The sequence below is a fragment of the Podarcis muralis genome, chromosome 14, assembly GCF_964188315.1.
Source record: "Podarcis muralis chromosome 14, rPodMur119.hap1.1, whole genome shotgun sequence".
Taxonomy (NCBI): Eukaryota; Metazoa; Chordata; class Lepidosauria; order Squamata; family Lacertidae; genus Podarcis; species Podarcis muralis.
In genome coordinates, this window is record NC_135668.1 from 33,907,064 (window position 1) to 33,919,962 (window position 12,899).

A 12,899-nucleotide genomic window follows, 5' to 3' on the forward strand; every position below is an offset into this window, starting at 1 on the left:
CCCCTGCTGAAAATTTTGCTGACCCCTGCCTACATGTTTAAAGGCACATCTGTGTGTACATTTAATTTTTTTTTTAAAGCATTTGTCATGGTAAGTTTGGATCTTGAGACCTATGCTAATATGGCAGATTTTGCAATGGGGAGGGCTGTAGCTCAGTCATAGAACATCTGCTTTGCATGCAGAAGGTCCCTGGTTCAATCACCAACATCTCTTGGTAGAGGTGGGAAAAAGCTCTGCCTGAAACTGTAGAGGGCTGCTGCCAGCCAGGGTTGACATTACTGAAATAAATGGTCTGACAGCTTTCGGTGTTTCTAACTCCAAATCCATTTGTCTGTATCCCATACTAGTCCTGCTCAGAGTAGGCCCACTTAATGGACATGGCTAACTTAGGTCCATTAATTTCAATGGGGTTTCTCTGAGTAGAACTTAGTTGGCTGTACCCCATCATTTATCAGGTCTGGGAAAAGCACAACTTGAAGGTCAAGTGTTGTGAAAACTATGTGGATCTTCAGATGCCATAATTCCTGACCTTTAGCCATGCTGGCTGCCTGTAGCTGGGACCCAGTGACATCTGAAGGGACACAGATGTTCTCCACTCCTGACAAAAAGCTACTTGGTTAAGAGGGCAAAGCACCCATCAATACTCATGCTGCATAACGTCAGCCACAGTTTTCTCCTTGCTGAAGGAAGTGTCAACAAAACCCAGGCATTGCTGTTCCATTGGGCCACGTTGGGTGGGTTTATGAATCAGCTGGAAGATCACAGATTGATTTATTGTGCTTTTCCCCTTCCTGGAACCATGCTTGGACTTCTTGAAAATTGTTATTGGAATCAGTTCTCCCAACCGGTCTAAAAAGAAATCAATATAAAGTTCTGAAGCAACAGCAGATAAACAAATTGGGCTGTAATTATTGCTCATGATGATTATTGTCCTTTTCCAATTTTATCATCCCTCTGGAATCTTTACTGCGGGTACTTGCACAAGATGGCCATTTTACCTCCACGAGAGCTCACCAGTCTGTGCCTCGTTCAAGAAGTTTTCTCAGCGCTGGTCCCTGGAATGGGAGGCAGAGACCATCTCACCTTTTGCCCTGGCTGCAGAAAACTATCTTAGGAGAGCTTTGCTAGGGTGAGGTTCAGATCACCCTCCAAGAGTGTTGAAATTTTAAGCCCTAGAGCTGAAATTCGAGCCTCAGGTAGCTGTGCATTGTGTACTAATGTTGTGTATCTATAACATCAACAAGTTGTCGGGTCATGTACGGATTATACTTCTCACAAATAGTTACTGGGGCCAACCCTACCATTTAGATGACGTGGAATGAGGTGAGTGGCAGCAACCTGGCTGTTTGTTAAGGACATCAGAAGAGCATGGCTGCTGGATCAGGCCAATGGTTCATCAAGTTCACAGGTGCCCCTGTGATTAGTAGCCATTGATATGCTTCATCAAAGTGCTCTAATTCTCACTTAAAGCCACCCAGGTTGGTGGCCGTCACTCCCTCTTGTGGTATTGAATTCCATACTTTGGTTACACATTGCGCAAAGGACCACCCTGAAGGACCATGCAGTGCTTAGCTTCATTGGATGACCCTGTGAGGTTCTAGGCCTGCGAGAGAGGGAGAAAAAATGGTGGGGTGGCTTGGTCAATAGAGCATGAGACTCTTCATCTCATGGCCATGGGTTAGAGCCCCATGTTGGGCAAAAAAAGATCCCTGCATTGCACTAGATTGTGAGATTCCTGTTATGCCACTGTGCAGTTTTTGGAGTCACAAGACTCTGTTGACATTCCAGACTGTTGGAAGTCTCACAGGAGACGGGAGACGGATGTTGATGTTACTGGTTTCCTGTTTCTTTGTTTCCTGTTGTTCTCTGTCTCTCACAGAGAGCAGATGCATATTCTTTTCTGTCCTAAGTAGTTAGAAATAAACATAGCAATGTAGCACACATTTCTCGCTCTTCTGCTGCTGTTCGGGTACTCTGCGGAATGGGGAGCATGCCTGAAGCCTCATTAAGGGCTTAGGTCGTTAATCACTGTCAGAGCAGAGGTCGATGGATTCCAAAGATACGATGAGGAGGAGAGCCATTACAGCTCGGTTGTACGGAAGCTCCAGCATAGATGACCCTCAAGATCCCTCCCAACTCTACAGTTCTATGATTCTATGATTCTAACTTCTCTCTGTCTGTCTGTCTCTCTGTCTTTTGGAAAGCTCTTGAGCCCCACCCAGCCATTCCCAACTGCTGGAAGACAGAGCCAATCGGGCTATTTAGCTTGTCCACACCAGCCCCATTCCCCCAAAACTAGCTTTCTGTTTTGGATGCAGAGGAGGATTCTACCCCATTGCCAGTGTTGGAATCAGATTCATCTGCCCATCTCAATGGGGAAGGGGGACCATTTTGTTCTTCTGCTTGGACAAAATAATGTCATAAGCCAATCCTGAAAACCTTTGACAGTTGGGAAAGAGTGACCCCTCATTGGCTCTCACATGCGGCCAAAAAACCCTGTACCTGTACATCCTTCTTATGTGATATCAAATGGCTCACAGGATTGTTGGCATGGTTGGAATGCCCGCTGGCAATTTTGGACTGACGTTTTTGAGGATTTTTTTTTTTTTTGTAAATTAAATGCCCCATTCCAGCTTCCCCACAACTTGCCCTTTTTGAATTTATGGGATGATTGAACAGTAATTCTCTGATCTAAGGAACTTATCATGTGGGTGCTGGCTGCAGCGAGATCTTCTTTGCAATAGAAAACACTGCAGAACTAAAATTTTCTGTAGTACAAGAATATGTGGACTCTGGCTATTGCAGAGAAAATAACTCACCAATGATGCATTTCTAAGGTTAAGGAAGATCCAGAACATTCCTACGCCATTTGGTGGAATTTCATTTCTTACGTGTCGGATTCAGATATTCACATATCTCTTCCCCCACCAATGGATTTAATGATGAGTCTTGCTGCTTTTATTTTCCTACATGATCTGCTGTCTATTTATTTGTACGGATCCTACGTTTTGTAGCTTTGATTATGCTATTTTTGTTTGTCTCTGTTTCTCAATTTACTAAAAAAAGAAAAATAAACTTTAAAGGAAGTTTTACAAAATGATTACGCTCTCTCCTTGCACCATCTCTGCCTAAAATGGTGCTAATGATTACTTTCTGACAGTGTGTGGTGTGTAATGGTTGCACTTTAGGAATCTGCCACAAGAAGCAATCCCTTCCCTCCATGGAATCATGGAATTGTGAAGAAGGAAGGAACCGAAAGGGTCATGAACCCCCTGCAATGCAGAAATCACAGCATGATCAATGCCAGCCTAGCTGTAGCTGAGATTTGAAGCAGAAGCCTGTGAGCTGGAAGCTCTGAGAATGCCTGGACCCTGGCTCCTCTCTGTTCAGAGTGTTTTCCCTGGCAATAGGATGAGTGCATCTACTTCCGAAGTCCTCGTTTTACTAGCAGATGGTGGGGAGGTCACCCTGGATGGAAATAATGGACAAACTGGTGGGTCAAATTTAATCCAGGCCTCCTCTAGACTGTCATTAATTTGTGTGAGTGATTCAAGTGCGTACCGGAAATATAGGTCTCTGCAATTGCAGTAGATTGCAGTCTGTGTTCCTTTAGTGCAACGAAACCCCTCCTAAAAGGAAATGGATTTTTTGTTTGTGTGTAGTTAGGAAAATATGGGACGCGGGTGGCGCTGTGGGTAAAAGCCTCAGTGCCTAGGGCTTGCCGATCGAAAGGTCGGCGGTTCGAATCCCCGCGGCAGGGTGCGCTCCCGTTGTTCGGTCCCAGCGCCTGCCAACCTAGCAGTTCGAAAGCACCCCCGGGTGCAAGTAGATAAATAGGGACCACTTACAAGCGGGAAGGTAAACGGCGTTTCCGTGTGCGGCTCTGGCTCGCCAGAGCAGCGATGTCACGCTGGCCACGTGACCCGGAAGTGTCTCCGGACAGCGCTGGCCCCCGGCCTCTTAAGTGAGATGGGCGCACAACCCTAGAGTCTGTCAAGACTGGCCCGTACGGGCAGGGGTACCTTTACCTTTACCTGGTTAGGAAAATGACAGAAGAATTAGCTGAAAAGTATGGGAAGCTATAGAAATCTGAGTAAATGCTCATTGTTGCATCACCTCCCCACAAACAAATAAAAATAAATGCTCAATAAATACTGGACAGAGTCTATAACCAGATAAGTTCTGAGCGAGACCATCAGGATGGATGGTCAATAAGCAGGGCATTTGGAAGATTCCCCAGGAAATAACCACTGTAGGGCATCTGCATTGATTGAAGGTCCTGAGACCTTAGACTTTGTATATATATATTTAACATGAATCCTAATAAATTAATAATAATATAAAATAATAATACATTATTTATACCCCGCCTATCTGGCTGGGTTTACCCAGCCACTCTGGGCGTCTCCCAACAGAACATTAAAAAACACAATAAAGCATCAAACATTAAAAACTTCCCTAAACAGGGCTGCCTTCAGATTTCTTCTAAAAGTCAGATAGTTGTTTATTTCCTTGACATCTGGTAGGAGGGCGTTCTACAGGGCGGGTGCCACTACTGAGAAGGCCTTCTGCTTGGTTCCCTGTAGCCTCACTTCTCACAGTGTCTGGGCTGAACCTCAGTGTCCGGGGTGAACGATGGGGGTCCAGCTCAGTTCAGTCACTACAACACCCATCATCCTGCAATGATTTTCTGTCCTGGTGACTCAAGCAGTGGATGTTGATATGCACACGCTAGCCTGCTGTGCCTGCACAGGTCCCCAAACAGGTTTGGTCATCATCACTTCTGGATAAAACACAATTCTATGTTTGGCGTCATCTCCTTCAGGTGTTGTTGGATTCAACTCCCATCAACCCTAGCAATCCTGGCCCAATGAGCAGGCATGATGGGAGTTGTGGTCCAGCAGACTCTCCATCCTTGCCTTGGAAGACCACCTCATTAGCATGTACTAAGTCTCAGCAAGACATCAGGAACCCAAGAAAGGATGGTGGATGTAAATACACCTGGGTGTTGGTAATATGACAGCCTGCAACCTAGCTTGCCCTGGGCTCTCCTCTGCGGAGTACTTAGCTGAATGCTTAATCTAACTTAAAAACAGCTGAAGCAAACCACACATAACAACCACCTGTTTCAATTGTGACTCTCTTCAGATCTTTTAATCTTCCATCTTAGAACAACGCATCTTGTTTTTTGGCCACTTTGCTGTATAATGCAGTTGCCAGCAACTAATTCATACAATTATAGGTCTGCAACCACTTTGAAGACTAACTGGTCCAGATCTTTGTCTTGACGTGGTGGATGCTGCAGCTGCCACAGTAGCCTATGTAATTATGTAGATTATTACAGACAATGTACACTGAGAAGGTAAGTAGAGCCAAAGTCCCATCTAATCCAGAATTCTGTTACCTAAGAAATGCCCCCTCCTGTCTTTTCCAGCAATTGGTATTCGGGGGGCCTAAACCTGTGGAAGCAGCACATAGCCATCAGAACTGGTAGTCACTGATAACTTTGTTCCCCATGAATTTGCCTAATCCTGTTTCAAAGCCATTCAAGTTTGTGCCCATCACTACTTATTGGGCAGTGAATTCCATAGTTTAACTATGTGCTGTGTGAAGAAGGGCTTGCTGTCCTGAATCTTAAGAACATAAGAAGGGTCAGGCTGCTGGGAGAGACGAAGTGGAGATTTTGCTAGCATTAAAACATAAGAATAGCCCTGCCAGTGGCCCCTCTTATCCAGCATCCTGTTCTCAAAGTGGTTTCACCAGATGCCCCAATGGAAAGCCCAAAAGCCAACAATTGGCGTTCTGTAGCATTACTACTTCCAACCATGGAGGCAGAGCATAGCCACTGTGCGTAGTATTGGTAGCTGCTGGTAGCCTTTGTCTCCATGAATTTGTCTAATCCTCTTTTAATTTCTCAAATCCTGGAGTGGCCAGCCAGTTTCCCATTGGAAGCAGGACATGATTGTAGGACTTGAATACATTATGGCATGCTCATCATGTTAGATTTAGGATAGCACAAGCTGGGCAAAAACACACGTGTGGATACTCTTTGGTCTTTGCAAGCCACTCTTTCTCAGCCTCATCCACCCCATACATTGATCAAAGTGTTGTGGGTGCTGGCACAAAATGGCTGCCAAGGGCAGTGTCATGGACTGGCTGAACGCAGAGGAGCGGGGGAGGGGGAGCCCCCAAGGGAGGAAGACTCAGAGCCAGGGGATTGGTGGTGGGCTGATAAGGAGTTGTCAGAGGGAGAAGAGGGGGTAGACTGGGGGCAGGAGGTGTCAGAAGCTGAAGAGGCACCAGTGTTTATGGAGCAGGAAGAGGCTGGTCCAGAAGCAGAGGGGGTCAGAAGGCTGATCGAAGGCAGTCTGCTGAAGAATCCAGGGAGTTTCCCCTTCCTGCGGCAACCAATACCGAGGGGCGTAGCAAGGGGGGGTGCTGTAGGTGTGGTCTGTCCCGGATGTCCCCACTGAGGGGGGTGACAAAATGGCAGGCAGCACTCACCGTGGGGCTTGCAGCGCGCCTGAGCCACTCATCTCCGGCACCAGCAGGCTCCACGCTGTCTGCCCGCTGCCTCCCCCTCAGCTGTAGGGTGGCTGAGGCCCCGCGGCATGCCCCGTCCCATCCCTATGGGTGCCATGCACCCCGTCCCATCCCTCCCTAAGGGCGCTGCCACCCCACCCCATGGGTGCTGCGTGCCCTGTCCCTCCCTAAGGGCGCTGTTGGCCCACCCCACCCCTATGGGTGGTTCGCCCCACCCCTGGGCACGCCACCCCAAGTGCCTGAGAGGCTTCCTCCACCGCTGTCAACACCCCTCCCCCCTGGTCTCCCAGAACATGCAGAGAGATGCAAAGAGCAGGGGAGAGATTGGCTGCACACAGGTGCAGTCTCTGATTGCTTGGGGGAAAACCCTGCAGAGGAGGGGACCTTCAGTCCTTGCAACTACCTCATTGGGGCAAGACCTACTGGGATCACTGGGCCTGCACTGTTTTTGTTTCTTTGAATAGTTAACTTCACTGTCACTGGTGTGTTTTTTATTGCTGACTTTCACCTGACTCTGGCTTCTGACAGGCAGCAAACAAAGCAGTGACAGCACTCCATACTGGCATAGGAAGCTGTGTTATACTAAGTGGGACCGTTGTTCTATCTAGCAGAGACACTCTTGGAGATGCCACTGGGGATTGAACCTGGGACCTTCTGCATGTGAAGCAGCTGCTCTGCCACTGAACTACAGCCCTTCCCCCTGCAGGCAGAACTTTCCTATTCTCCCCAATAGGAAATGTTTTTGCTTTCAACAACAAGCCACCAGGCACCAAGGAATGCTGTATGCAACCTATTGCAAACCAGTCCCATCAGAAGAGGGTGGGTCCAGTCATCTAAGATGTCGTGATCACTTTATTGTTCCGCCTGGAAGTGTGAATCACCTCCCAGTAGCTGTGAAGTAGTCCTTTGTGTTTCCTGATGAAACACTGCCTAGTCTGCCAGTCATCTCTGATGGAGGTGTGTGGCATTGGCTGTCACTGGGACCCTGGCCCTCTGAGCACAGCACGGGCACTTTGGCAATGTATGAATGGCTTCACCCCGTTGCATTTCCTCTCCATTCATATTTGTGATCCATCGCAGATGACAATGCGCTGAGTCATCTCTTCATCACTTCATTTCTGAATGAGAGAAGCTGCCAGCCAATATCTCTCTTTGTGCACAGGCGGGGGTGGGTGGGGGAACACATCACTACATCTTGCCAATAAAATACATGAAACTGAGTCACAGTGTTGATCCATCTAGTCCAGACTAGGGATGGGGGCATGGTGCCCACCAGATGTTGCTGGATCACAACTTTGCCCATATTGTTGGCCCTGCTGATTGAGGCTGCTGGGAGTCCAGTTAATTGATTGATTGATTGATTGATTGATCAATTAATCAATCAATTAGCCCCCTCCCCAATCTCTGAGCATTAAGAGCATGGGTAGGCAAACTAAGGCCCGGGGGCCAGATCTGGCTCAATCGCCTTCTAAATCTGGGAATCGGCATGTTTTTACATGAGTAGAATGTGTCCTTTTATTTAAAATGCATCTGGGTTATTTGTGGGGCCTGCCTGGTGTTTTTAGTAAAGGTAAAGGTACCCCTGCCCATACGGGCCAGTCTTGACAGACTCTAGGGTTGTGCGCTCATCTCACTCTAGAGGCCGGGAGCCAGCGCTGTCCGCAGACACTTCCGGGTCACGTGGCCAGCGTGACAAAGCTGCTCTGGCTAGCCAGCGCAGCACACACGGAAACGCCGTTTACCTTCCCGCTAGTAAGCGGTCCCTATTTATCTACTTGCACCCGGGGGTGCTTTTGAACTGCTAGGTTGGCAGGCGCTGGGACCGAGCAACGGGAGCGCACCCTGCTGCGGGGATTCGAACCGCCGACCATGTGATCGGCAAGTCCTAGGTGCTGAGGTTTTACCCACAGCGCCACCCGCATCCCTCATGTTTTTACATGAATACAATTGTGTTTTTATTTTAAATGCATCTCTGGGTTGTTTGTGGGACATAGGAATTCATTCATCCCCCCCAAAAAATATAGTCTGGCCCCCCGCAAGGTCTGAGGGACAGTGGACCGGCCCCCTGCTGAAAAAGTTTGCTGACCCCTGGGTAAGAGATTTCGGGGGTTCCAGGTGCTCACGCAGGGTTCAGTTTCCCCAGAATGAGGATCCCTGTGGCATCTCTAAGACAGATGGTTTACTTTTGCATATATTTACACAGTATATACAACCTGAGCCTAGAGGGGCTCAGAGCATTAACACACCAACAGCCTGTGCCTTAGTCACAGCCTTCAGTGGTGGAGGAAGGGGGTGTGGGGAGTGCGGTCCGCCCCAGGTGTCATCACTTGGGGGGGGAATAACAAAATGAGTTTTTTTTTAAAAAAAAATGGGCTCACGAAACTTTTTAGGAGTGAAATGGTGGCTTAGGCGGCTGCAGGTTCCATGCTGCCTACTGCCTCTCCCTCAGCCGCCCTACAGCTGAGGGGGAGGTGGTGGAGAGGCTCCAAGCGGCAGAGAGGCTTGCCCCACCCCCATGGGCAGATCGACCCACCCCTGGCTGCAGGACACCCCCCCGCACCAGGCACCAGAGTGGCTAGCTACGCCACTGCAGCCTTGGATTCCAGTCCAAATCAAGCATGGCTCTGTCTCCAGCTTTTCAACCCGCCTTCTTGTTCGACTCTCACACACCTTTGCTGCCTGTTGTCCTTCAAACTACCAGCCAGGTGAGGAGAGGGGAAGGCCGATCCATTTGTCCCGAGGGCACTGTCACTTAGTTGTCGTGCTGATCATGGCGCTTACGGTAACTACTCAGCCAGCAGCCATTGACTAGACAAAGGGACTGATTTAGCAAGCTAAGAATCATAGAATTGTAGAGTTGGAAGGGACCCGAGAGTCATTTGAACCAGCCCCCTGCAATGCAGGAATCTCAGCTAAAGCATCAACGACAAATAAAGGTTACTCTCATAACTTTCTACCAGGTACAGGAACCCAACAAATGGAAGGGACTCAGGCATCATGTGGACCGAGCCCCCAAAACATACAACAATACATTTTATTTACGGATAATTATTTTATATTTATATCCTGCTGCTCCTTTGTCAAAGCAACAACGACCTTGGTCAGACCACACTTGGAGTACCGTTGTACCTCGGAAGTCGAACAGAATCTGTTCCGGAAGTTCATTCGACTTCCAAAATGTTTGGAAACCAAGGCGTGGCTTCCGAGAGGCAGCAGGAAGCTCCTGCAGCCAATCAGAAGCTGTGGAAGTCGCGTTGGACGTTCGGGTTCCAAAGAACGTTCACAAACCGGAACACTCACTTCCAGGTTTCCAGCGTTCAGGAGCCAAAACGTTCAACTTGCAAGGCGTTCAGGATCCAAGGTATGACTGTACTATGTCCAGTTCTGGGCACAATTTAAGAAGTAGGCTTAGAGCTAGGGTTGGTAAGCAATGCAAACAGGGGCAGCAACCCAACCCCTAGTAGAGTGCATGTAATAGAGGACGGTCGCCTTCTCATTATTATCTCTATTGAGATAGGGAAAAACTAGTGCTACAGAATTCCAGCTCCTGGTTAGGAGCTGCCTTTTGCAAAACACAAGAAGCTGCTAACACTCCTGTATCTCTGTGTTGACTTGCCCTGTTGGCGTGACTTTGGGTGCACCTACACACAGCTGTGCTTTGTTGGTGACCAGCCTACAGTCCATTGTCTTGCAAGTCCTGTTCTTCTAATCTTTATGACTGGAATGCCCAGTATAAGTAAGAGCAGAAGTCTAGCTGTAGCTTAGTGGTAGAACATTTCCATTGTGTGCAAAAGGTCCCAGGTTCAATCCTTGGCATCTCCAGGTAGGGCTGGGAAAGACCACTTTGTAATCCTGGAAGGCTGCTGGAATTCTGATGTGGCTGCACCAAGGGTCTCAATTGGTATGAGACAGCTTCCCATGTTCTCTATGAGAGCTATAAAGAAGAGAGGCAACCCCTTGCAGATCTGTCCTGGTGTTTACACCTAATTGAACCTATCTTTCTATGTGCAAAGTCACAACCAAAGTTTAGGAAGCTTGCTGGGATGCACAGCAGATTACAGATTCCTAATATTCAAGGCTAGATCAGTCTTCCCCAACTGGGTGCCCTCCAGATGCTGTTAGACTCCAAGAGCTTGTGTGAAGGGCCAGGGCAGTGTGGTGGCTAGGACCTGAGAGAGACCAGGGTTCAAATCCCCACTTGGCCGTGAAGCTCACTGGGTGACGTTGAACCAGTCCCTGCATCATCCCACTCTCTTGCTTCCACTTCTGCTTCTGAGTCTGGAGTGCTGTCTGCCACAGACTCTTCCTGCTCACTCAGCCCTGTTACCTCTTCAGTTTCCAATGCCTCCTTCTTCCAGTCTTCTCCCCCTTCTCCTTCTGACCGGTCATCATCATTCCACCACCAATCCCCAGGCTCTGAACCTTCTTCTCCTGAGAGTTCCCAAGCTGGTTCCTACCACCATTCCTCTGCTTCCAGCCATCCAGAGGTTGTTAGACTGCAACTCCCAGCAGACAGTGAATGGGAGTTGTAGTCCAATACATTTCTAGGGCATCAGGTTGGCTGCCCCGTAGTTTGAAGGTACCCAGGAACTGATCTGTGGTGTAATTCAGACAGAGTCCAGAGAGAAAGAAAGCCTGACAACCCTTTACTGAGGAAACGGAACAAAACACAGGAAGGAGAAAGGAACAGAGAGGGTTTATCTTTCTGACAGTCAGGCCTTGTACACAGCAGGGAGACATTCAAACAAACATACAAAGGGGGAAGAAACTCTCTCAGAACTACACTGCTGAGAGACTTACTGATAACGGAATTAAACCTTAAGTTGCAAACTGAATGATCCCTGCTGTTGGGGCTACTAACATTCCATGTGAGCAGTGTGAATACAATTGTGTGTGAGAGAGCAAAGGGGAATAAGCATAGTGAAGATATTGCACACAGATGCAGAATCAGGCAAACACCTCTGGTAATTTATGTGGGACTCCACCCAGATAGATTAATTGCTTTGCTACTCATCAAAGGCACAAGCACATAAATTAATCTAAAGAAGAGGAGTTGTCCCTCTGCGGCTTTGCCTCATACGGAGATATCTTGAGTAAGTGCTCATACTCTCCCACACACCCCAACACAATACAACAGGGGTGGGGAATCTTTTTCAGTCTGAGGGCCACATTCCCTTTGTGGGGAAACTTCCAGGGGCCGTCGGCAAGGCCAGAGACAAGAGTGGGCAGTGCAATAAACGTGGTTCTTACCTGTGTGCAGCAGCTGCTCACACACCTGTCCACACACACCTGCACACATTGTGCACCTTTCAGCCAGGCAAAAGAGCTCAAGGAAGGTGTGAAGCAGGGCGGTGAGGGGTCAGAACCTTGAAAGAGCCTGGACAAGGAGAGACCTGGGAAAACAACATCCAGAACAGCAACAACAATGCCCCCACATCTGGTTTACCACAATGGCCAGTTGTCTGAGGTGATTTGTATGCATTGTTCATTTAAATCAGGGGTCAGCAAACTTTTTCAGCAGGGGGCCGGTCCACTGTCCCTCAGACCTTGTGGAGGGCTGGACTATATTTTGAAAAATAATAATGAATGAATTCCTATGCCCCACAAATAACCCAGAGATGCATTTTAAATAAAAGGACACATTCTACTCATGTAAAAACACACTGATTCCCAGATCGTCCGCGGGCCGGATTGAGAAGGCGATTGGGCCGGATCCGGCCCCCAGGCCTTTGTTTGCCTACCCATGCTTTAAATCAGTGCCTGAATCAGCTAAACTGCCCAATGTTTATGAAGAGGTATCAGTCCTACTTGTTTGCTTATGGTTGGCATCTGCTCTGAGGGAAAAAGGGGGGGAGGGGACACTGAAATAATCCTGATTTCCATCCCAGGCAGTGACTCGGCCTGGATTGTCAAGTCCCACAATGGAGAGGCTGGCCTGGAGCATACCTGCGTAGCAGATTCATCCCAAGTGCCATGACTCAGATCTGTTTGGGAAAGCTGCGAGTCACAAGATCCTTATTCACTCCCGAGCAACATGACTGGTTACCTGGTGCTTCAGAGAAGTGCTCTGCCCCAAAGAGCCTGCTGGTCGACTTTTCCACAATGTGGTGGAAATGTGGGCAGGAAGGGAGAGGTGTGAATACCAATTAGCACCCATTTACCTTCTGGACAGTTACTGAGGTCTGATGATGACCCTGATTAGTTCCTGGAATGGCTTCTGGATATCCTCTCTCCATTTCCAGGAGGTGGATCCGAGGGAGGATCCCGTCAGAGACTGAAGCTCTTTCCCAATAGATGTGGAGAGGATGTCTAAGAGTGTTTTGGAGCAAGGCCAGAAAAAACGAGCATCATTTTTC